Consider the following 23349-nt stretch of genomic DNA (forward strand, 5'->3'; position numbering starts at 1 on the left):
TATGATAAGAGTTATAAATTGATAAAATATGCAGGATGTTCGGAAGTAGCAAAGAGCAATGTAGAGGGGAGTTGTCATATCCCTTCTTCCCAAGAAAAGGAGGAAGACCTGTCTTCTAGTCCAGAACACTCATTTGATGGTCTGCTTAGTCCCTCTTTTCAGGGTGCAGTTTCTTTTTCAAATACAGAGTTCACAAACTGTGTCAAAGCAACTGATTTTCCAAAGCAGAGCAGCTGCCACTTGAACTATCAGACACCTGACTCCAAAGTCTCAGTGAGTTAGAAAACTCTCCCTGCACTCCTCATTTTTTGAGGAGTCATCTGAGCCCTTTCTGTTGAAGACTAATAATCTGCTATGCACACAAAAAAAAAGCAAATTAACATAATGCTGCATGCACAATGCTGCAACAGGAAGCCAACTTGCTACAGAACTGGGCTCTATTTATGATTGCAGTGAACCATGGGCAGAAAATCCTGACGAAGAAATTTTGGCTCAGGAAAAAAAAAAGTGGTTTGTCATAGAAAAAAGGGAGAAAGTCAGAGAAACTAAGAAACAGTAGGAAGCCAGATGAAGGTGGACTGATTTTAAATTGAGGTGGCAGAAATGTGTTCTGTAACTCATCATGATTGATGGGAATGAGAACTAACTAGGATACTAATGAGGCCACTGGAGAACTATGGTTTAAGGACTCTCACAAAAAGGTGCTTTGTATTGAATCTATTGTTAGGACAAATGCACTTTACAGTTCAGATTGTATCTCTGCATGCATTCTGAATGTAAAAAGCTATAGTGAAAATGGGAAATAAGTGTACTTCTACTTAACCCATGAAGAGATGTACATCCTCTGGATGTGCGTATGCCATGTGTGCTTCCATCACAGCCTGATCATGAGAGGCTGGGGCAGAACACATAATATCTCCACATAATATAAGTGGCAGAAATGACAAAAGCATTTCCAGTACATTGTTAGGAGAATGCATGTACGTTCAGAAATTATTCTGATCAAAGGGAGAGCCTGTAGTTTCTGTGATCACTGGTTCTATGTCTATATTCATTGATCAATAAAAGGGGAGATGTCCTCGTGTTAGGTAAGGGAGGATGGTACATTCAGTAGGGACAAACTACTTATCTGAGATGGGGTAGGGAGAAGTCCTCTTTTGTTTTGAAAGAACATTGGGAATTGTGCTCATTACTAAAAAAGGTCTTGTTTTATTTTCTTTTTATCTCTTTGTGTAGTCTGTTCTTTACATATCTAGAGAATATGTCTGTTCTGACTTCCTGTGTATCACAGCCCCTGTAGTTTCACTGAACCAAACCTGTTACTGAGCATAACACACTCAATGGAGTATACCTCATCTTTGACATGATGTGTCTTGAAGAATGTGTCCTGCCTTGGTCTGAAGATATCAAAAGGTGGAGCAGCCAGGATTTTACCTACAGTTTTGTTTCACAAGGGAATTATGTTCACATTTTAAATACTGCACTGCTGCTAGCTCTGCTTTTGCACTCTTCCACTAGATGCCACAACAAGGCAGATCATATTTGATAATTACTGCTTTTCAGTGCTTCACATAATTGCCCTAGCACTCCTAAAGACAGATGATCTTAGAGGTCTAGTGGTGTTTTGCTTTGAAGGGGATCCCTATAACACTTTCTTGCCCTGATCTGTGGTAGAACATGTCAGCTGAGTATAGAAAGGAAATAAAATGAAATCTAAATGCATTACTGCTTAGCTAAAACAGTGAGGATAAATTTCCTCCATGTGTAGGTGTCTAGATTTTATCTCAACTAAGGACACCATTAGTGGTGACAAACTGAGCTATTAGGACCACTTTCTGTTGTGAAAAGGGTCCATCTTCCTTGCTCTTCACACTGATTACTATGTGATCCTGACACCCTTGTGCTGATGTTCATATTCACTGGGCTGATTATTAACCCGGCTGAAAACTGTGCCTTTTCCACTTCTCGATATTTATTTTCTGCCAATTAGCTCAGTGATGGGATAGGTGGGTGTCAAATGTGCTACAAGGAAGCATGCACAAGCAACAAAGGAGTGGAATTAAGGGAAGGATGGAGGAACAGAACAGGAAAAAGGAAAGAAGAGGAAAGAACAGGATTGCTTCTTTCTATGACAGAAAGCCTTAAGATATACTCACCTTGTTTAATTGCATCTTTAGGAAGCTGATTTCTTAGATTTCCTGTGGTGTCAGTACAGAAAAGGGATCTTCTTTAGGGAGTGATTAAAATGTAAGCGAAGGGGAGTAGCCTAATTTATACACATCCGTTAGGCAATGTAAATGTGCCTGTTCTTTACTGCAAAGATCACTGTGGATGAAAGATTTAAAATGCAATTAATGACTAAATGACTCCATGCCCAGAAAACCAAAATAATGGTCTGTAGATGAAGAGGCAGCCTTCTGAGATCTCTAAAAGGCAGTCCCTAGTGCCCTTACAACTACAATTAGAAAAACCATGTAAATCCAGACAGTGCATAAGCAACTACAGAAACACCAAGTAAATCAGCCAGCCTTCTTGTCTCAAGCAAGAAAGTTTGTCCAGCTGATGCTACTTGGAATTTGATTAGTTTCTGACAGAGGAGAAAACTGAGAACAATCTCCTGGTATACAGCTTGCTTTCAGCAGCAGAGCTTCCCCTGCCATTCCCTTCATGCCACCAACTCTCTCTCCAACTCTGTTTCTCTCTTGCTCTTTCCACTTCCACCATTATTTGTAAAAATCACTATTGAAAGTGACCTACATAAATAAATAAATCGAATGAATAAGTTATGAGGGAGAGAATGAATGTGTGAGTGTGTGTAGGTGGATGACACAGAGAACCAGGCTGGTGGGAGCAGCAGGAGCTATCAGTTCATTTGCTGTCAGCAGCAGAGCCTGGGAAGAGTAAGGTCATTAAGTTCCTGATTGTGCAAGGTGCTGAGTGCCTTCATCTTCTGTCATTTCTGGTAGTAATTGAAAGCTTTTCCATACCTTGTCAGTAGAGGCTTCAAGGAAGGAAGAAGAGGGCAGCAGCCTAAACCTCTGGTTTTCAGCTTTTTTTTTTCAGTTTGCAGATCCCTAAGGATTTTCTTCCTGTAATGAATCTCAACTGACTCACACAGGCTCACTTCTTGTAATTACTTTTCATGGAGCCTCTTAAAATAATCAGTGGACCCTGAGAGGCTTGGACAACCGAATTGTAGCCTTTCAGATAAACCAGCTAAACAACTCAGGAAAAACTTTCTTGCAAGAGCAAGGTTAGAAGTGTCACTTCAGAGATGGTATCATTCAATACCAGAGATGGTATCATACAATATCCTCTCAGATACAGTCTCTTCTCTATGTGAGACACTGGTCATTACGTTCATCAGATGGCTAAACCACTGGCCACTTGCCACACCACCCACCACTAGGACATGCTCAATCACAAAGTGAACTCTGCAGAGGGGTGTATCTCTCCCTTGGTAAGTGCCACTTCTTTCCCCACAGTTGAAATGTGCTCATTTTGCTGTGCTGTGGAGCAACACATGCCGACCTCTTGGGAAGGAGCTGTTGTGGGGGAACCCAAGGGCAGAGTGTGCAGCCAACCTTTGAGTAGATTATCCACTCCCCTGGGAAGCACTGGAAAAGAAAACAGGCTTTTTCAATTTCTCAAAGGAATCAGAGTAGCAGCAGAGAAGAGAATAGGATGTAAAGGATGAGGAGTTATTTGCTGCAGGCTGTGCTTTTGAAAAGATGTGATGTTCTGAATCCACCTTCACTTGAAACTTCACAATTCCATGTACAGGAGCAGAGAATTAGAATAATAAAGCCTGGAATTCATAAATATGCTTACAACTCTGGTCAAATCAAAATCCCTCCACTGGTAAGAATCCCTCCACCGGTCTGCCTTCATTCCTAGGTAGCACAGTCTCTACAGATTGCTCTACAGTGATTGTTCTTAATCAACCCTTTATTCAGCCGGGAGACACCGTTAACATATCAAGTAGGCCTGGCTCTCATCTGTCTGCTGTTGACAGCAGTTGAGTAGTGACTGAGTCTCTGAGACTTCATTGCAGATCTGTTTGTAAGCCCAAGGTTATCTGTATTACTGCAGGAAAGAGAGAATTAAAATTTTGGCAGTGGCACCAGAAATCTCACTAATGTGAATCTGGGAGTCCCCAGAATAATGAAGGAGCAGCACTGCCAGGTGAGAGGCCATTGCCCTGCAGAAAATATTGCCTTATGCTGTCAGTTGACCGGTTGTGCAACACCACTTGCAGACTGCAATATATCCTTCCTTGTCTTGGGCATTTTCTGTTTGTCTTCTCAGCATAGTGTCTGGTAACAGTAGAAGAGGAAGTGAGCCTTGGCCATAGGCTGAAATGGACAGCAGTAAAAATGCTGCCTTCTTAGGGACTGTGTGTGTTATCTTCTATTTGAACTCTCTTTCAGGTGGCTAACAGTAGAGCTAATAGAATATCTATGTGACACAGAATCTCACATCACATTTTGGAAAGAACTGGGCCATGCAAGTACTTAAGGCCTCATTGACAGTCAGTGGGTCAGATCTTACAGAATGTTTAGATGGAAGACCAAGCACCACGTGTATGAGAATTTCTAGAAGGATGTACTCATAATTATTTAAGGTTCACAGTGTTTTAAGAGTGGGTGCCTAAGCATACATGCACTTTTTACAAACCTATCAAGTATGTATTTGTATGGATAGATGTCTCTCATTGTTTCTGCCTAGTGTGGTACTTAGTCTGAAAACAAGGCTTGCCATCCAGCTCCGGTCTAGAAGCCTGTACAATTGTGCTAGCATGGCATGACCTGTCAGCAGCAGGTGGCACAACTCAGATACATAGTTCCTCAACCAGGGCTGCAGTTAGGTGTCTGCACTTAGATACCTTAAAAAAGCTACCTTTTCCAGCTAGGAAAAAACAAATTATCAACCCACTCTGTCAGTATTCTCTTCTCCTTTGGGTAAGGATTATCTTTATTTCATTGTGCTGAATACAGCATCAGTGGGAAATAAGAGCCACTACTCAGCATTCTTTTCCAGATATATCATTTTTAGCTTTCTTGCATGTTTCTCAATTCATGAATCTCAAAACATAAAGCAAAAACAAAACAAACAAATATTAAAAAGCAGGAATAACATTTACTTGCACGCTTATTTTATTTAAATAGTTCATACTGCCTCAGCCACCTTGCCTGATAATCAGAACAGCAATGCTAAATAGTATGTGCTTCCCCTTTCACTCCACTCTTTCCATCAACACTGCAATCCACTATCCAGAATAACATCCTGCATACAGATTTTCTTTTTCCTGCTATGTTCATTTTCTTTACAGCAATTATTTCTCCTTTTGTGAACTAAAAGACTTCTAAACACCAGCTAAGATTCAGTTAATACGCACAATGTAGGCCAAACAGTATCCTGTACTGCTGCCCTACTCCATAGTCTTTTCTCTGAAAGAGCTGTTTTCAGCTGCAATTATATGCATTATCTGTGTAAATGTTTAGAAAATGCAATAGCTTGGTAGGATTGTTGGATTTTAACTTGATAAATTAGTTCTTCAGCCTCCCGTTTGGATTTTTGGTTTGTTTCTCTCTCTGCCTATCCAGAGGTAATATCTCCAGGAGGAAAGAGCATGGCAGCACCTGGGGCTGGATGCTGCACTCCCTCTGCGTGCAGGTTGTGTGAAGGAGTCAAGGGCAGTCTGCACCTACCAGGCCTGCAGAGCTAATCCCAAGTGCCAAGCACTGAGATCAGGACCATACAGCAAGTCTTTGAAGTTTCATTTTTCATTCACTGAAGGCCAATTGGAATGAAAGAAACTCAATTCTCAAGCTCTTGATGCCTGTCACACTTTCCTGTATACTCACACACGCAGCTGCCTTTATAATGAATACCCTGGGATGTAGCAGCAGAATAAGTAGAGAGCCATACCAAATTTACCTGGATTATGGGTATATTTTCATGGATCCTGCTACAGAGGGTCTTTTGTATTTTCTTTAGGTTTTAGTATCTTGCAAAAATATTTCTTCTTCTTTCTCTGTCCATTTTGAAATCTTCTGTGGCATTAAGCACAGTGTTTTCTGTATTAATACCTGTGGGTATAGTTTGCAGCAGGTTTGCTGCCAGCTGTCCCAGCTTTTCTCTAGATCATCACAAACACTTATGCAGACTGCGCCTATCTACCTGCAGGAGAATGGCCCTAAGCTACCATAACCTTCCCTTGGGCAAGATGGCAGCAGCTAGCTGTCATCTGTCTAATCTGAGGCTACAAGTCACTCTCAGGTGCTAGTGGACAGAGTGCAGGCAAGATTGTCAAAGTTGTGAAGCAGTCACATGGATATCACTTCTTGGATGCATAAACTAATAATAGCAAAGGAAAAAATGCCTTTACTCACTGTAGAGACTGTGGCATGGTATGCCCAGTCCTGAAATCAAGTGAAGAAGAGGAAGTACTTGCATTTCTTTCTCTGCTCTTCTTAAACACTCTTTAACACACGACAGTGCTCCATACTGCATGTCTGATAAATATGCACAAACCTGGAAAGCCTAGCTTTGTCCAGCTCCCGTGATAATGCAAGAGCTCATCCAGGACATCCTGTGTTAGTAGCTCCATGATTTTGGCATATCAGAGCGTGTGACTCTGGAGAACATCCCATCTGTACCAAGTTCCTAAAAAATTTTCAACTCTCTCAGTATTTCTGTCATTCAACAAGTGTTTGATTTTTAAATTGTGTTGTGTTCAGTATTGGGCCCCTCACTGCAAGAAAGATATTGAAGCCCTGGACTGTGTCCAGAGAAGGGCGATGAAGCTGATGAGGGATCTGTAATACAAGTCCTATGGAGAGCAACTGAGAGAACTGAGATTGCTCGGCCTGGAGAAGAGGAGGCTCAGGGGAGACCTTTTCTCTCTCTACAACCACCTGAAAGGAGGATGTGACAAGGTGGGGGTCAGCCACTTCTCTCACCTAACAGCGATAGGATGAGAGGGAATGGCCTCAAGTTGCACCAGGGGAAGTTTGAGTTGGACATTAACAAACATTCCTCCCCAGAAGAAGTGGTGAGTTATTGGAACAGACTGCCAGGGAGGTGGTGGAGTAACCATTCCTGGAGATGTTTAATGACAGGGTAGATGTTCTGCTTAGGGATGTGGTGGGCAATATTGGTGATAGGTGGATAGTTGGACTAAATGATAATAGAGGTCTTTTCCAACTGTAATGATTCTATGATTTTAGATTTTTTTTTTTTTCCATGTCTTTGGTTTCCCAATTTGTGAACAAACTATGTTTTGTTCTGGTAGGTTATGCCCAAATGTAATGAACTGTGAACTGCTAGAGACAGGGAAATGTTGGGAACATGCTTGTCTATTTTTTGTAGGCACCCAGTTTTGACCATTATTGGCAAAAGAGGTGCTGGGCTGGATGGAGTAGAAGTCTAACTCTGTGAGATATCTGTTATTAGATATGCAGTGGTTAATGCCTGAAGGAACCAGGTGATCAGGACACCATTTTAAATAATGTATTTTCATATCTCCATTGGCTTCATCTGAGATGGTCCGTCTCGGATCCAAATCAAACTGACTGCTGAGAAATGTTTCGTCAGCACAAGCACAAGTTTCTGTTCTTCTTCTGAGATGTTGACCCCACTGATTACCTGCCATAATCTATTTCACAGTTAAGAAGTGAGTTTGAGCCACACGCTGTAAATTACGTTCTCTGTTGTGGCTAAAGGACAGCAGATGGAAGCGGAAGTTGTTTTAGCTACCAATTATGAGAAGGTAGTTGTCATACAGCAAAAAGAGGTGACTAATGCAATGTACTCTTCCCTCTCCTGTCACTGTATGAATCACCCTCCTTTCAAATAGAGCACTCTGTCCAAGGAAAGCTCACTTCAGTTTCTTAGTTCTCTGATGAGCTTTCAGTTAAAAAGTATGGCAGGATCAGAACATTACTTAGTGTGAAGAGTTGTATGAGCTGCTGCTGTTTTAGCGTGTGGCTACAGTACAGTTCTGCTAGAACTGTATTTCAAATGTGCTCAGTATGATGAACATACTCACTGCACACACAGATTTTCATCTTTTACAGGCTCACATGGTTCTCTCTCTTGCACTGCCTTGTCACTTTTAATTGTTTGTATTAGAAATGAGGAATGATGAGATAGAGGAAACAGCTTTTATTTTTTGCCAAAGGAGAAAGTTCAGAATCATTTCAATTGGGCCAAGAAACTGGAATTAATAAAAGATTACTCTTCATGATATCACCTGCAAACTCATCCCAATTAGGCCAAGGAGGGCAATTGCTTTTTTCCTTTTTTTCTGCCCCTTGTTGACGTTTGGGCTGTACTGACCTCTTCCTGTATCCTCTTCCTGTATTTGGAAGTTAAGGGAAAATTTCAACTTGTCAAATGCAATGCTGCATTGGTGCTGGGGTGGGACTCTGTTACCAGAGTCTGGAATAGCCCAGGAAGAAAATTCATCTTAGTATACATTTATTTCAAGGCATATTTCTCAGATGCTGATTTTGTCTTTGTCTTCAGTTAACTATCGTAAGATTTTATCATAAGATAAAGATTATGATAAGATTTTATCATTTTATCAGGCAGCTTGATAATTTTATCATTTTTTCCCTATAAGAGGTTGGGTCAACCTATGTGGGATCTCCATATGTGATTTACCCACCTAATAATGTGGAAAAAAAATACCAAATCCATTGTCCTCTCCTGGATTGTAGTTTGAATCAGCTACCTCGAGTGTGAAAGCAAACCTTGCTTCAACGCACTTTTTTCCTTCATATGAAATGGTTTGTCTTTCTGCACAGATGTATTGAAAGGGAACAAATATTTTTCTGTTGTGCCATTTTCCTCTTTTCAGTTCAACACTCAAAACCCAAGAAGAGAATGTAAATGAGATGTCCTGATAAAGTCTGATTACTGCTGATAACATATCTGCCACAAGAATATGGAAAGAGGCAGTGAGCCTTTCTGAACAAGGTATTTAGCTCCAAAAAACTGGATCATATTTGATGTTTAAAAAAAAAATCCACCAATTTTTATCTGCATCGTGCAAGAGTGCATACATCATGGAGAAATCGGTCAGAGGGTTTTTGTGTTATAAAACACAGACACTCTTAAAAGCGATTGTACTTAGCTTAAGGCTATTCTTCTCCGTGGCTAGTTAACCTGAATCTGTTAAAATTCCTTTACCACTCAGAATTCAGGAGCATTAGCAGTTCTGATTGCACTGCATTGCAATTGGAAATGCTTGGGCTGAGTCTGACTTCACACAAAGCTAAAGCCACTAGCATGCAGCTCTTCCTAGTGATTGTTTAGCCAGAATACAAATTAATAAGGATGTCATCCTCCATCTTTATGCTTAAAAAAAAATAATCAGTTGGTTGTTTGAAGGGGCAGAGAGTATGTCATGTGATAGGGTGTAAAAAGCATTTCTGCCCACTGTGCTATTGGTTTGCTGTTGGACAAAATCATTGGCATTTTTATTCAGGGGGGCTGAACAAGCCCATCAAAATGTCTGTGCGCAGGCTGGCCCTGCAGCACACTGCCACAGGGGAGATATGTTGAGGTATTTATACCATGCTCATTGCTATGGTAACAGAAAACCTTATGAAATGTAGATATTCCATACAGAAGGCTTGTGCTTTTCTGCCTCTCGTGCTCACTCGCTCCTTCCTCCCCACCACAGGGTCTTCTATGGATGCTCGTACAGCAGGGAGGCACAGGGCCAGAGCATTACTTGCCATGATTCCAAGACTTCCGATTTCCAGCTGTATCTTCCACTCCCTCAGCCAGGGATTTCCCTGTCCCTCAGCAGTATCTGGAGGGCAGAGCTGAGAGGAAAAACAACTGAAGCCAAACTCACAGCAGGTCTCTGGCCTCCCTGGGGCCACAGCAGCCATGGGCAGGTAGCAATCAGATGGCTGTGATGGATGGCCTGGCAGGTATACTGTACAGTTATGAGTAAGGAACCATGTCCTCACTCCTGCTCTATGAGGAAACACCGCTGCAACACTACTCTGTGTCTTATGAGGGTGCAAAGTGAGGCATGCATGTGCCTGCACTGTCATGAATTTCCTACTTCTTTATAGAAAACATTTTCTCACTAAGTAGATGCAGCCCAGAATCATTCACTTTTATGTCTTCATGTCTGACACTGGCTATGTGCGTTTTAGAAAGGGAATAATCATGCTTTTTTACTTCCTGTTCTCACAGGCACATCGTGAGACCCCATCCATTGAAACCTCTGTAAAGTATCTGCAAAGTTGTAGAATGAATCCAATATGAGTAAATGTATCCCAGTTACTTTACAAGGAAACTAGTCTACGTATGTTTGGACAATGTGGAGCTAGTGAAAAGTCTACAGAGAACAGCTGAGGGAGATGGGATTGTTCAGTATGGGGAAGAGGATGCTCAGGGGAGACCTTATCACTCTCTAAAACCACCTGAAAGGAGGATGTGGTGAGGGAGGATTGGCCTCTTCTCCCAGGTAACAGAGATAGGATGAGAGGGAATGGCCTCAAGTTGTGTCAGTGGAGTTTGGGTACAGTGAAACATTTATTCTCCAAAAGAGTGGTGAGGCAGTGGCACAGGCTGCCCAGGTAGGCAGGTGGAGTCACTGTCCATGGAGGTGTTCAAGAATCGTGTGGATGTGGCACGGATGGATGTGGTTAGTGGGCATGGTGAGAATGAGCTGGTGTTTGGACTGGGTGATCTTAGAGGTCTTTTCCAACATTAATGATTCTGTGATTCTGCCTATTAAAAAAAAGACCTACCTTAAGAGTTGGATAATTGTTAAGTTTTGGCTTTCTTAAACCCTGTCTACATAACTTACAAAGCTGGGTTTAACTCAATGCTCCAAATTAATATGTTGATACTAGTTAATTTCTGAAGAGAAAGGCTGTCTACCAGTCTGCAGAATGAAATACATAGAAACACTGTGCTTAGCTTTATGGTAGTCTGCTGCACTAGCCAAGAAAAATCCAGGACTAGGTTTTGGGCATTTTGAAACAGCTAGAGTCTCTGCACAAGCAAAGCAAAGAGGATGTTACCTCTTGCTTCCTGGGGACTTCTCCACGTGTATTGCTGTGGTGGATTTCAAAGAAATACACCCCACTGTCCTTGACCTTGGAAAGTTTATGAATAATGAAGAAATTAAGGCAGAACATTCTGAATAGGGGAACTGAGATGATTAAAGCCAATGGAGAGGTGCACTGTAGATACAGTATGTTGTTTTCACAAATATATTAGTCTATTGGTTTAAAAACAGTTGCATTGTTAGTTTAGTACTTCTTTTGCTGTAGCTGCACACTCAAGTAGGCATAATATGGCACCAGAAATGGCTACCTAGAGATCTGGTATTTGGTACACAGTGTGATTTCTAATTGCTTGAATAATACTGCACAATGGAATATCTTCTTGCTCAGTCAGAGTTGTTTCTCAGTGCCTGAGATAGAATAATCACCTGGGAAGTGAAGGAGCTGCAAACTATAATGGTCTATACAGAACATTTTTGCTCAGTCTGTGTTCTTAAAATGCTCTGCATTTAGGAAAAAAAAATGAATCAGGAGAAACTGGTAAAGTTGCAGCAGCTGAATGAGATGGCTCTTCAAGAATTATATATAGAATCCTTTTTAGACGCCCACAGTCCCTACATTAACAGCAGTGATTCAGAAAAACAGCAGATTCTTGAGCTGAACTATCGTGCGTAATTTTTGCTGTCTACATTTAAAGCAGTGAATTGTTTATGAGAATGAACTGAGAATTACAGGACACATTTTCAATAAAACCATTTTGTAGTGTAGACTCTTTATGTGGATAAGAGCTCTCCTAATGTTTCTATTTTTAATATACCACTTTAATTTACTATATGCATCTGTGCGTATAACAAATTTCTCAGAAAAACATGGAAAAATTCACCCATAATTGTACATGATAACACTAAAAAAAGACATAACAGAGTGAGCCTGAAAGCAAAGGCAAATCCAATGCCTACAGGAAAAACTGGAGGCTATTGTGCTTAAGCCTACCAATAATTAGGCAAGTCAAGTATTTGTTATCCAAACCCATATATATGATACATTTGAAAAGAGACCTCACTGAGTAGGTCTTAAGGGGCTGAATGTAGCCTAAAATCTCCCAACCCTCCCTACAGGTAGAGGTGCACTGGAAATGTTTTGGTTTGTCAGTCAGACCGCAATAGGCAAATGTTAGCTAAACTCCCTGGAGGTACAAGGCTATTTGCATTTTTCATGTTTGCTGAGTAGCTCCCGGTTCATGGAGCTACTGGAGATGGGGAAGTGACTGAAGACCTCCATGCTAAGGCATCAAAACCTGATATGGGACAGAGGTAATGTTTAGGATGCAGTCCAAAATAGGAACTGTGACATAATTTAGAAAGCTGCAACATTTCCATGTTAAAACATTCTTGCCTAAAGCAGCAAGACAGGTCAACAGAGTAAGGAATCTCCTTGTTGTAATATGCAGAAAAACCTGATGGATAGGAGTCCAATCAGGGCAGACCCATAGCCCCAGTCCTTAGTACCAAGAGAAAGATGCAACTGCTCTTTGCACGTGGAAGCCATGAGCTTGTCTCTTTCTTCCTCATTCATGGCAGGATGAGAGGTTGCTGCTTAGGAAAGGTGACTCTGAAGGTGGCTATACACCTTATGCAGGCACTTGAGCACACTGGAAGCTAGGGCAGTCCCAACACAAGAAAGTACCTTTTAAATGGTGCCCTGCAACAGTTTTATGTTGGTGAACCTAGGACTATTTCTTGATAAAATTCTTGGTGCTATTGACTTACCTGTGCAGGAGAGTGAGCCCACGTCATAAAGATCCCAGCAGGGTAATTGCTCAACCACTGCTTGCCCAGGTCACCCTGCTGTTGTGCAAGAGCTGCCAGCCCCATTCTCAGCAGCCCAGAGTAGGGTGTAAATTCCCCATAGCCATGGTCTCTAGTATCATGGTGTGTCATTTAGTCATGTAAACAGGATGCAAACCGAGTAACAAATAAAAATAATATGCATTCTAAGGACTTTTTAGGCAATTAGGGCTATCTGGTTGGACTGAAGAACTGTGTCTATTTATTCCTTTCCTCTGCTCTTACAGCAGCAGAGGAATTTTCCAAAATGTCAGTCAATGTTTCATCCACTGCTACCATGATCTTTCTCTGGATTGAGTAAATGGTAGGAAGGGTTTTACTGGATGGAAACTAGCAATAACTACGGTATTTCACAGTGACAGCAAGTCTTTGTTTTTCTTCTAATGCTATCAAGTAAGAGAGGTCTGTCATATGGAATGAAATTAACTAGTCAAGAGTAATGTATATATTCACAATATCTACTTGCTCTTTCAGATCAGAAATCAGTGCTGTACTATCTCATGGGTTAATGTGGAGATAGGCTTTGCTAGACACTAATATAAAAGGAGAGACTGTAGTGCATGAGCAGTTTCTGAGTCCCTATGTATGATAAGGAAGGCCAGAATTCATGTACCTTACTCTTGACTAGTTACTAAATCCTCACTGGTGACAAAGGTGGGAGGTGGACCGTTTTATCCTGTCACCATCACTTGGGAAATTAAAGCCCTTGGAGGTGGCACCAGGGAAGAACGAAGCCACGGCCTTCAGAGAAAGCTGTGCTTGGAAAGAAGGGGATTCACATAATAAATCATTCACTTTCTGTCTCTAAGGTTGTGTTAGCCTGCCACAAGTCTGCTTATGACAGAGGCTTTCACATGACTGGAAAGTGCTTTTCTCTAAAACTCCACATAACCAGAAGTCAGGCAAATAAACAGTACTTCTACAACAGGCAGGAAGTCCTAGCAAGCAAGGCTTGCTTTAGAGCACATAATGAAGTTGTCCTGCACATGTTCTGTGTGCTGATTTGCAGGATGGGTTACAGAATCACAGAATAAATCACAGAATGGCCAGGGTTGGAAGGCACCTCAAGGATCATGAATCTCCAACCCCCTGCCACATGCAGGGCCACCAACCTCCCCATTTAATACCAGACCAGGCTGCCCAGGGCCCCATCCAACCAGGCCATGAACACCTCCAGGGACGGGGCATCCACCACCCCTCTGGGCAGCCTGTTCCAGCACCTCACCACTCTCATAGTAAAGAACTTCCCCCAACTTCCAACCTAAATCTTCCTTCTTCAACTTAAAACCATTTCCCCTTGTCCTGCCATTATCTACCCTTGTAAAGAGTTGACTCCTCTCCTGCTTGTAGGCTTCCTTTAGGTACTGGAAGGCTGCAATGAGGTCACCCCGCAGCCTTCTCTTCTCCAGGCTGAACAAGCCCAGCTCCCTCAGCCTGTCTTCATAGGGGAGGTGCTCCAGCCCCCTGATCATCTTCGTGTCTCTCCTCTGGACCCTCTCCAACAGCTGCCTGTCTTTCTTTTACTGGGGACTCCAAACCTGGACACAGTACTCCAGGGGGGCCTCACAAGAGCAGAGTAGAGAGGGACAATCACCTCCCTGTCCCTGCTGGCCACCCCTCTTTTGATGGAGCCCAGGATACCATTTGCTTTCTGAGCTGCAAGAGCACACTGCTGGCTCATGTTCAGTTTTTCATCCATCAGGGCTCCCAGGTCCTTCTCTGCAGGGCTGCTCTCAAGGACCGCTCCTTCCAGTCTGTACGGATGCCTGGGATTCCTCCAGCCCAAGTGCAAAACCTTGCACTTTGCTGTGTTGAACCTCATTTGGTCACCCAGGCCCACCTTTCAAGCCTGTTGAGGTCCCTCTGAATGGCATCTCTTCCTTCCACTGTGTCAACTGCACCACTCAGCTTGGTGTCATTTGGGTTGCATTTAAAATAATGCTCTAGTGAAAGTAGCAGACGATTGTGGGGCATTGTGTGGTGTTGTATAACCACAATGAAAGGCCTTATTGTAATGTGCGCCTCTTATGGCATAGAAAATTATTGTGAGATTTGCAGGCTGAAGCCTCATGTTAGCACTATCCCAGCACTGTGCTGTTCATGCATAGACTGTGCTGAGTTCCATTAAGGAGCTGTTGGAAGACAACGCAAATGAAAGACGAGTATTTTGGAGAGGAAAAAAGAAAAGAAAAGCTGTGCATGAATTGCAAAAGTGGAGGTGTACCAGAGATCTCACACCACCTTTTAGCCTTTTTCACAGTACAGCGTTACATCCCCTGAGCACAGTGTTTTCATTTCTTCTGTCATACATTCTTAGCCAGCAATACTGTATTTATTGGTATGTGCTTGAAAATACTGGGGCATAAACAAATCGGGACAAAAACCCAAAGTTGATGAAGACTAGTGTAGACAGTCTGGAGAACTACAAAAGAAACCAGAGGATAAACGTAAAAGATCAACACCTGATTTGGACTAAAAGTGATTTAAACCTATGTTTGGACTACCAAAATACATAGTTACATCAGATCACACTTCAGATATTTGGAAGCAATACAGAGTTTCCCCTGTTGGTAAATTATTCCCTTAACTGTTCGCTACAGAGTTTCTTTCATTTCCCCCTGAAACATCTGGCGGTAGATGCTGCAGAAACCCACAGTCAGCAAGATATGCAAGCGGGAACCTAACTTTAGTTCATGAGTCATTGCAGTGGATCCTGTGGGACAGTTCAGGTGGTTAACGTTAAGCATGTGCTTAAGTACTTGGCTGAAATGAAGCCAGAAGAGAGGTTACTGGCTAGGTGGAGAATTGCCGTCTAACAGCATGTCCTGAACTGTTTCTAAAAGGGATTCATTTAAATCCTCATTAGAGGATGCACGTCTGCTGTGAGAGCAGTGATTCGTCCACTCTCTAAATGAGTGTACTGCTGTCAGCCCTCACAGCTGCCCCATTATGATCACTCCGTTCACTGAAAACACTTTAACAGGATTCTGAGCAAAAGGGAGTGATGGCTTGTGACCCGTTTCCAGCCATGGGGTACCTGTTTTGTACAAAATTTCTGTCTTTCTGTTAATAGCAATTCAGTGACTGATCTACAACTGTGTTTCCAAGGCAAAAAATCCAATCTATATGTCATCGTTCCAGAATAGCCATTGCCACTGCAGAAGCATAGAAGCAGAGCATTTCCACTCCCGTCCAAACATTCACTGATCTTAAAAATCCTTGGTTTTTAAACTTCCAACTTATTCTGGCCGTTGTAAGCGTGCTCTTTGAAGCCTGGGTTACCACAGCTCCTGTGATTTGTTCTGCTCGCATCCCACCCTTGTGTCTGCAACCCCACGAGTGTTTACTTTTACTCCAGCTTTAGTGCTACAAATGCAAGCACAGGTAACAAGTAACAGTAGAGATGGGCTTTGTGCTTCACAGTGAGCACATCCAAACAGTGCTCACGTGGAATAGATCTGTATTATCATACCTACGTAGGATCTGTATGATGTTTCCAAATAACCCCTTTTAATAAAATCAGGTAATTGTTTGTTAATGAAGGAGTAATTTCAAAAGTCTATATAAATAGAGTATCTGTGTTGTCAGTAATTCTCTTCTTTCTTTCTTTCTTTCTTTCTTTCTTTCTTTCTTTCTTTCTTTCTTTCTTTCTTTCTTTCTTTCTTTCTTTCTTTCTTTCTTTCTTTCTTTCCTTCCTTCCTTCCTTCCTTCCTTCCTTCCTTCCTTCCTTCCTTCCTTCCTTCCTTCCTTCCTTCCTTCCTTCCTTCCTTCCTTCCTTCCTTCCTTCCTTCCTTCCTTCCTTCCTTCCTTCCTTCCTTCCTTCCTTCCTTCCTTCCTTCCTTCCTTCCTTCCTTCCTTTCTGAATAAACAACCTGAAATGAAATTTTTGTTACATACAAGGCAATTTTCTTCAGTCCTATTATCTATATAGTATTTCTCCTTCCGTATTTTCCCCAACTTGCTAAAATCATAAGACTGGAAATTATAGTGCCAGCAGCTTTGCTAGAAAATGTCAGGCAGGCACACATTTTTTTTGAATAACAGCAGAGTCTATTTTGTGCTGGGCAGCATTGTTTAAAATAGAGTCTCTGAAGTCCCCAGTTTCTCACTTCCAAGTCAAGGCCAACAGAGAAATGTCACTGCCAAAGGTAAGATATAGATTTAGAAGAGAACTGCCATCTCAGCAATCATTTTGAATGTTAGTATCTTCTGACATCTGAGTACTGGTGGCAATGATCCACTTAGAAGAGAGACTTAACTAGGATTTATTTGTATGTCTTTCAAGCACTGAGTGTCAATCATCACTCCTTCATGCTTCTATTTTCCTTTGAATCACCATGCAGTACAGATGTTATAGTTTACTCCCCATTCACAACTAGACAACCTTTTATTTCCTTTGGCAGCTTGGTTCTGTGCCTGCTGAGCAATGCCTGAGCTGGAGAAATGCTTTGGGAACCATGGTTGGAATCTAAGGATGGGGCTCCATGTCCACCTGCACCACTCAGAGGCTGAGGTCATGCATGTGAAGACAGATGGCAGCACAAATGGTTGGGGAAACATCTGTGAGTAAGGGGGTAAACAATAGCATCAGTCATTGGAAGGAAGCTAAGGGAGAAAGCTTTGAGTCATCATCTTTAAGGGAAGTTAACTTGAGGCATCTTCTTGCAGTATATGGAAATGTTACTTTAGCCAGATATTAGGGATGGATGCAAGAAGTCACTGGCACATGTTAGTGCTCTCCTGCTAAGCAAATATCATGGCCTGTATTTCCTTTGGGAACTTTTCACTGCAATCCCTCTGTTCTAGCCAAGGAGCCTTCTGCAGTCCTTCTGCACAGTGCATTGCCAACCTTCCTCTGAAATTACTGCTTGCCAAACCCAATAGGCAGCCTGCACTCCTGGTCTGGGAAGGTGCTTGCCTTCATTGCAGGGCTGGCAGGAGGAAGACAACTTACACTGAGCAGCACTGAAATAACAACATGGAAATGCTCTACTGCAGTACAGACACAGATCTATGGAGTCACAAAGTGAGGCTGTTCTCTCCACTAGCTCATCACCTGCACCATATAAATACATATAGACAGACACATAGACCTTCCAGGCATGTTTCCTGTTTGTTTCAGCTCAAGGAAATTAGGTAGCAGAGAATACAAAGGAGTCAGGGAAAGGACCTGCCTCAAATTATGGCTTGTGCAGCTGTCCTCAGAGCAAAGCAAAGCTGCACATGGAGGAAAGGGAGAGTAGGCAAGTAGAAATTCTTCTTTCTGCTCTTTTTCCCCAGTGCTTGTTTTCCCTTCCCTGTTTTCTCCTATTTCCCCCCTGACTTCTGTGTCCTGCTTCCACTCCTGTGACTTGAAAATAGCTTTTGTAGCTCATCACCAACCTTGTCACTATTTCCTGTGCAACCACTTGGACCATTTACTCCAACCATGAGCCCACCACCACCATGCCCACTGACCATGTCCCTCAGTGCCACATCTCCACATTGATTACAAGAGCTGTCAGTGAGTTCTTCTCCCAGCAATTGTCCAGCAGGCATACGTGCTTCATAAAACTTCTTCTACAAAAGCATTTGCCTTTACATTATCCAAACTGATTATTAAATAGTAACCTAAATTTTCTCCCATGAAGTGTATACCCCAACTTAAGCATCTATCTCATTTGTCCCAACAAGACTCAGAGAAATCTGCTGAATCGCTGGTTTCCAGGGACATGGAATATCACTCCAAACACTTGAAAATGCTTCTAGAGGACAGAGGCTTGTATCCAGACCGATTACTTCTCTAATGCAAAATTTTCAGAGGATCGCTTCCATTCAAAAACCCACAACCCTCTCAAAAAATTAATTTTCAATTGCTCTTTACTAAAGGAATGTGAGAGTGCTTGACACAGCCATGTTAATGTGCTCTGTAAGTCCATGTGGAATGGGAAAGGAATATAAACAGATTATTTCATACAGTGTAGTTCTGTCTCTGACAGAGAGGAAATGAATCTGTTCAGTGACACCATTTAACCCTCGGAGGATCAAATATTAGCAGCCCAATTTAAATGACAGCATTGTTTTGCATGCTTTATCTTCCCAAGTGGGAAGGCAAGGGAATACACACTCTTCTCAAGGAGAAACAAGCTCTCTAAGTGTATTTTTCAAAAGTATTCCAGAACGAGTGCATTTTTTTGCCTGAAACTAGCTGAGCATCATTGTGCTATGGCCAATTGTGCCCCTCATCTAAACTCCAGCTTAATCCCAAAGCTAAGGAAGAATGTTTAAGAATAATAATATATTCTCAAGCACGTTTTACACATTTGTAAGAATCTTGGATGTATTAAGTTCTATTTAATAAGATAACAAAAGGGAAGTTTAGCAGGCTGTGATGACGTGTGGCTCTTTAAATCAGCAGTCAAAAGTTTTGCTAGAAGAAATAAAATGTGCAGACATCAAGGTCAGTACAATAGGTGCCATTTCTTGTACCAGATGTGCAAAAGGTGCGGAACTGGTGCTCTCTGTTGACAAAACATCCCTCCTGTGGTATGGCTAAACTGATAAACCTTCCTGTACTACTACTGTAGCAGAGCCACCACCTCTTGAAGGAAGTAAGTGCTGTTGATGGAAGGGCTATATTGCAAGTATCACTGTGTTTGTACAAGGATTTTCTTCTGGCAGCAGTGAGGATTTTGCTTCTTCATACCCCCAGGAGACATAGGTGTGTTGGCAGTTTCCCATTGCTGGCAAAACATTGTGACAGAGACCTAGGAGGTCTCTGTCAGAGGCCTGAACAGAGCAGGGCTATTGCTGAGCAATTATTGCCTTGGGTGTTTACACAGACATAAGAGTAGATTAGTCTTCAGAATGAAAATTGAGTAACTTCTGTCTGTAGCACTGAAGTGAGCCAAATAACACTTTTCTAAACAATAACTACAAAAAAAAAAAAAAAAAAAAAAAAAAGATTGTAAGACTCTAATGTCAAAACAAACCAAACCAGACTGCATTACAGGTGTTAAAGCTAAGCTCTAAAGAAGCAGCTGTGCGGTCAGCATCATGCTGCATAGAAAAATCTGCATCAGTCCAGAACAAAGCTGAATTTGTGGCAGTTCTTTTTCTTTCAAAAGCTTTTTGTTCTTTGTCCTTCAGAGAATGGAATGCAGCTCCTTCTTTCATCACTACCTTTCCCTCCAAGTCTGATGCAGTTTTTAGCTACTGCTTTATGATGAGAATGTGTTTATGATTCTGCAAACATTCAGAAATATTTCCTCGCATTTCCTCAACCCTCATGTCCCAGGAGAGAAATGATGGGATTCATTTGGCCAAGTGTGTGCTCCCATTAGCCATTGAAGGCTCTCTAGAGTGTCAGCTGGAAAGAAACAGGCACCATTCTCTCATTTAAAAATAGACACCTATGGGGATAAAGGCACTTCAAAATTTTAGGGTGTTTATAACCTTTACTTGTATCTATATACATCAGGATGGGGTGAATTGTATCCTGAAAAAGCCTGTTTCCCTCCAGTAAACTTCAAAGGGAGCCTTTCCAGCTTCATCAGGTATGGCTCTTTATACCTGTCTGTAGCAGCAATGTGGGAATTGGCCTCTGTGATAGAATGAGAGGGAAAGGCCTCAAGTTGCACCAGGAAAGTTTCAATTCAGATATTACAAACAATTTCTTCTTTGAAAGAGTGATGAATCACTGGCACAGGCTGCTCATGGAGGTGGTGGAGTCACCATCCCTGGAGGTGTTCAGGAGCCGTGTGGATGTGGCACTGAGGGACGTGGGCAGTGGGCATGGTGTGATGGGATGCTGGTTGGGTAGATGGTCTTAGAGGTCTTTTCCAAGCTTAATTATTTTGTTATTCTATGGTTCTATCTAAGAAGAGACCAGTCTCACTCCAAAATGTCCTACTAGCTCAATCCTTCTGTAACACTGCTGCACAGGTATGCACATTTAGCTCATGGTTTATGCTTCTATCATTCCAGTTGAGCATCCCTAACTGCATCTGACAGGAACTCCCCTGCAGGTTGGCCCACATGTAGAAGTTCAAGCCCTTCAGACCCATCTCTGAAACTGATGGGAATCTCTCTATAGTGAACGCTTCCTGTAAGGCTGCAGGTAATGCTGCCCTTGGACAAGAAGGCAACTGCATGAGAAAGCCATGTTGCCGCCCACGTCAGATAACTGCTGGTAACCAACCCTCCCTGCACAGCCAGCCGTAGTGGTGGCATGGTGTAACTCAAGGTGTGTCTGACATGACAGTGGATCCTGTTGAACAGCTTGGTGCTGCTGCAGACACAGCCCCGTTCCCCTCCACCATGCCCCACTCCCAGTCCTGTCTCTCTACCTTGTATTCCCTGTCACTGGGGCTCCTCCAACACTGCTGGCAGCTATCTGAAGCTCACCCAGCATGAGGAGGGATGCATTTTTTGGCACATTGGCTTCCTGGTCTGGCTCACCTCAGTGCCACAGGTGCACAGATGGAAGGAGTTGAAGGCATTGCTGAGACCAGAGGGAAAGGAAGGGGCTGAAACTCCAGGAACAGCATTGGCACAAAGCCAGCAACTAGGATCTTTTTATTTAATTACTTGAATAGCCCAGTTTCTCTTGTAACTATGTAATAAAATCAGTCTGAAACTTCTAACCAAAGTTGTCACAGAAGTCATTTGCCAACACTTGGTTCTCTGGCAGCCCCAGGGAAAAGAGCACATGGTCCCATGCCGCTTCCTGGGGGCTTTCTCTGTCTGTGCTCAGAGCAGAGAATGGTGGTCCCACAGCAGAGCCTCACAAGGCTACCTTCTCCCTGGAAGGAAATGGATGAGATGGATCCTGCCCCTCATCCCAGAAGCAGCCACCATCCCTAGATCCTCCAGGCTGCTCTGATTTTCCTGTGCTATTTATTAGTGTTTACAATTACAAATGAAGTTGACCTGCTGAGTTTTTAATGAAGGCATAATTTTAAACACTGTAATCAAAGAACTTTCAATTGGATGAAGACTTTCATTGTGCTACCAGTTTAATTACAGGAACTTGTAATCGTAAATAAACTTCTGCTTTACTCCTGCCTTTCAGACGGGTGACAGCAAGGTCTTCTCATTCGTTATCACTGAGTATTTGATCCTAACTGTGGGTCAAACTCCAGTGGCCAGGACTTTTACGTGGCATCCCAGGCAGTGTGAGTCAGCCTTGGACACACACAGCTCCAGGGTGAGATGTCACAAGCTACACTGAGTCCACGTGACACGTATCAGCAATGCAAAGAATTCTTGAGGAGGAGGTGTTACTTGGAATAAACGATTGAGCTGAAGGAGGTACTGTTTGACAAAAACTCCAAGTCAGCACAGACACTGCACGAGGTTGTCCTGCTCCCCCTTGTCCATCATACCCAGCCTTGCTGTCTTTGCCAGCAGCATCACTTCTGGGTTAACATGGCAAAACAGAATCAAGAGACCGACGTGGTTGAAAGCAACCTTTCCCTTCCCCTTCCCCTTCCCCTTCCCCTTCCCCTTCCCCTTCCCCTTCCCCTTCCCCTTCCCCTTCCCCTTCCCCTTCCCCTTCCCCTTCCCCTTCCTCTTCCCCTTCCCCTTCCCCTTCTCTCCCCTCTATGTGATAGCAGTGACACATTTGTCTGCTTAAATGCTGAGCAAGGTGAATCCTAAGGAGAAAGGTGTGAATGACTGCCAGCAGAAGTTTAGAGGTTGTTATTAAGTGTGTGTCCTACAAAGAAAAAATATGGTAAATGTTAATTATTTCCGCACTGTAGCTCCAGAAAAGGGCAATGCGTTTAAACAACATTTGAGAATGTGGTCTATCTGCCAGCTTCAAACCAGCCCAGTTGGCAAGCTTCCTAATTTGGGGGAGGCTGAGATGTCATACAGCAAAGGAGGTCTGAGCAATAAGCAAAACACACTGAGACCTTAGTTTCAGTTCTGCTTCGTCTTGCAGCCCAGTCATTTTCTAGACTTTGAACTTGCCACAAGCACACATAGTGCTCAATTTAAGGACTGGTTGGTAGGCAGGATGTGCTGCAACTGCCAGAAGAGATTAATTGAAAGAGAAGTATAAATGAACACCTTGAAAGAGAAGTATAAATGAACACCAGTAGCTGTGAGCACACACACACACACACATACACGCATAGAGTTATCAATTTAACTACTTCAATTTAGAAAAGATTGAAATAAATTGGCACAATCTTTTTGGACAGATTAGAATCCACACGCCTTGGGCTTGTCAGGTACAAAGAGAGTGTTTGATCTGCACTGCCACCAAGAAAAGGAAACTGCAGCTGTGACTCTACGAGTTACAAGACATAGTTACAAGAAAATAGGCATAAAAATAGCCATGAGCTGCCCATATTTTTTGCAGAAATTATCTCTCCATGCATTGTAGTAAATTTAGTTGTAGCTGATGGCAATTTTATGGTAGCAAAGTAATTATTTTGTTTTACTCTCAATAGTGTCAAGAGTTCACATTAGAT

The 23349-nt window shown here is 42.5% G+C and overlaps 1 long non-coding RNA gene across 8 annotated transcripts in view; it reads left to right on the plus strand.

The window, feature by feature from the left end:
• LOC128076545 (uncharacterized) overlaps positions 1–23349 on the plus strand; it is a 46814-nt gene that overhangs the window by 9482 nt on the left and 13983 nt on the right. For 6 of the 8 annotated variants that reach the window (XR_008204432.1, XR_008204433.1, XR_008204434.1 and 3 more), the window contains 2 exons: positions 17293–17451; positions 20855–20987. This is a non-coding gene — a long non-coding RNA (uncharacterized LOC128076545). The remainder of the gene's footprint in view (positions 1–17292; positions 17452–20854; positions 20988–23349) is intronic. The other 2 variants (XR_008204436.1, XR_008204437.1) reach the window with 2 other exon arrangements.

The sequence above is a fragment of the Tympanuchus pallidicinctus genome, unplaced genomic scaffold, assembly GCF_026119805.1.
Source record: "Tympanuchus pallidicinctus isolate F22 unplaced genomic scaffold, pur_lepc_1.0 scaffold14, whole genome shotgun sequence".
NCBI classification, from domain to species: domain Eukaryota; kingdom Metazoa; phylum Chordata; class Aves; order Galliformes; family Phasianidae; genus Tympanuchus; species Tympanuchus pallidicinctus.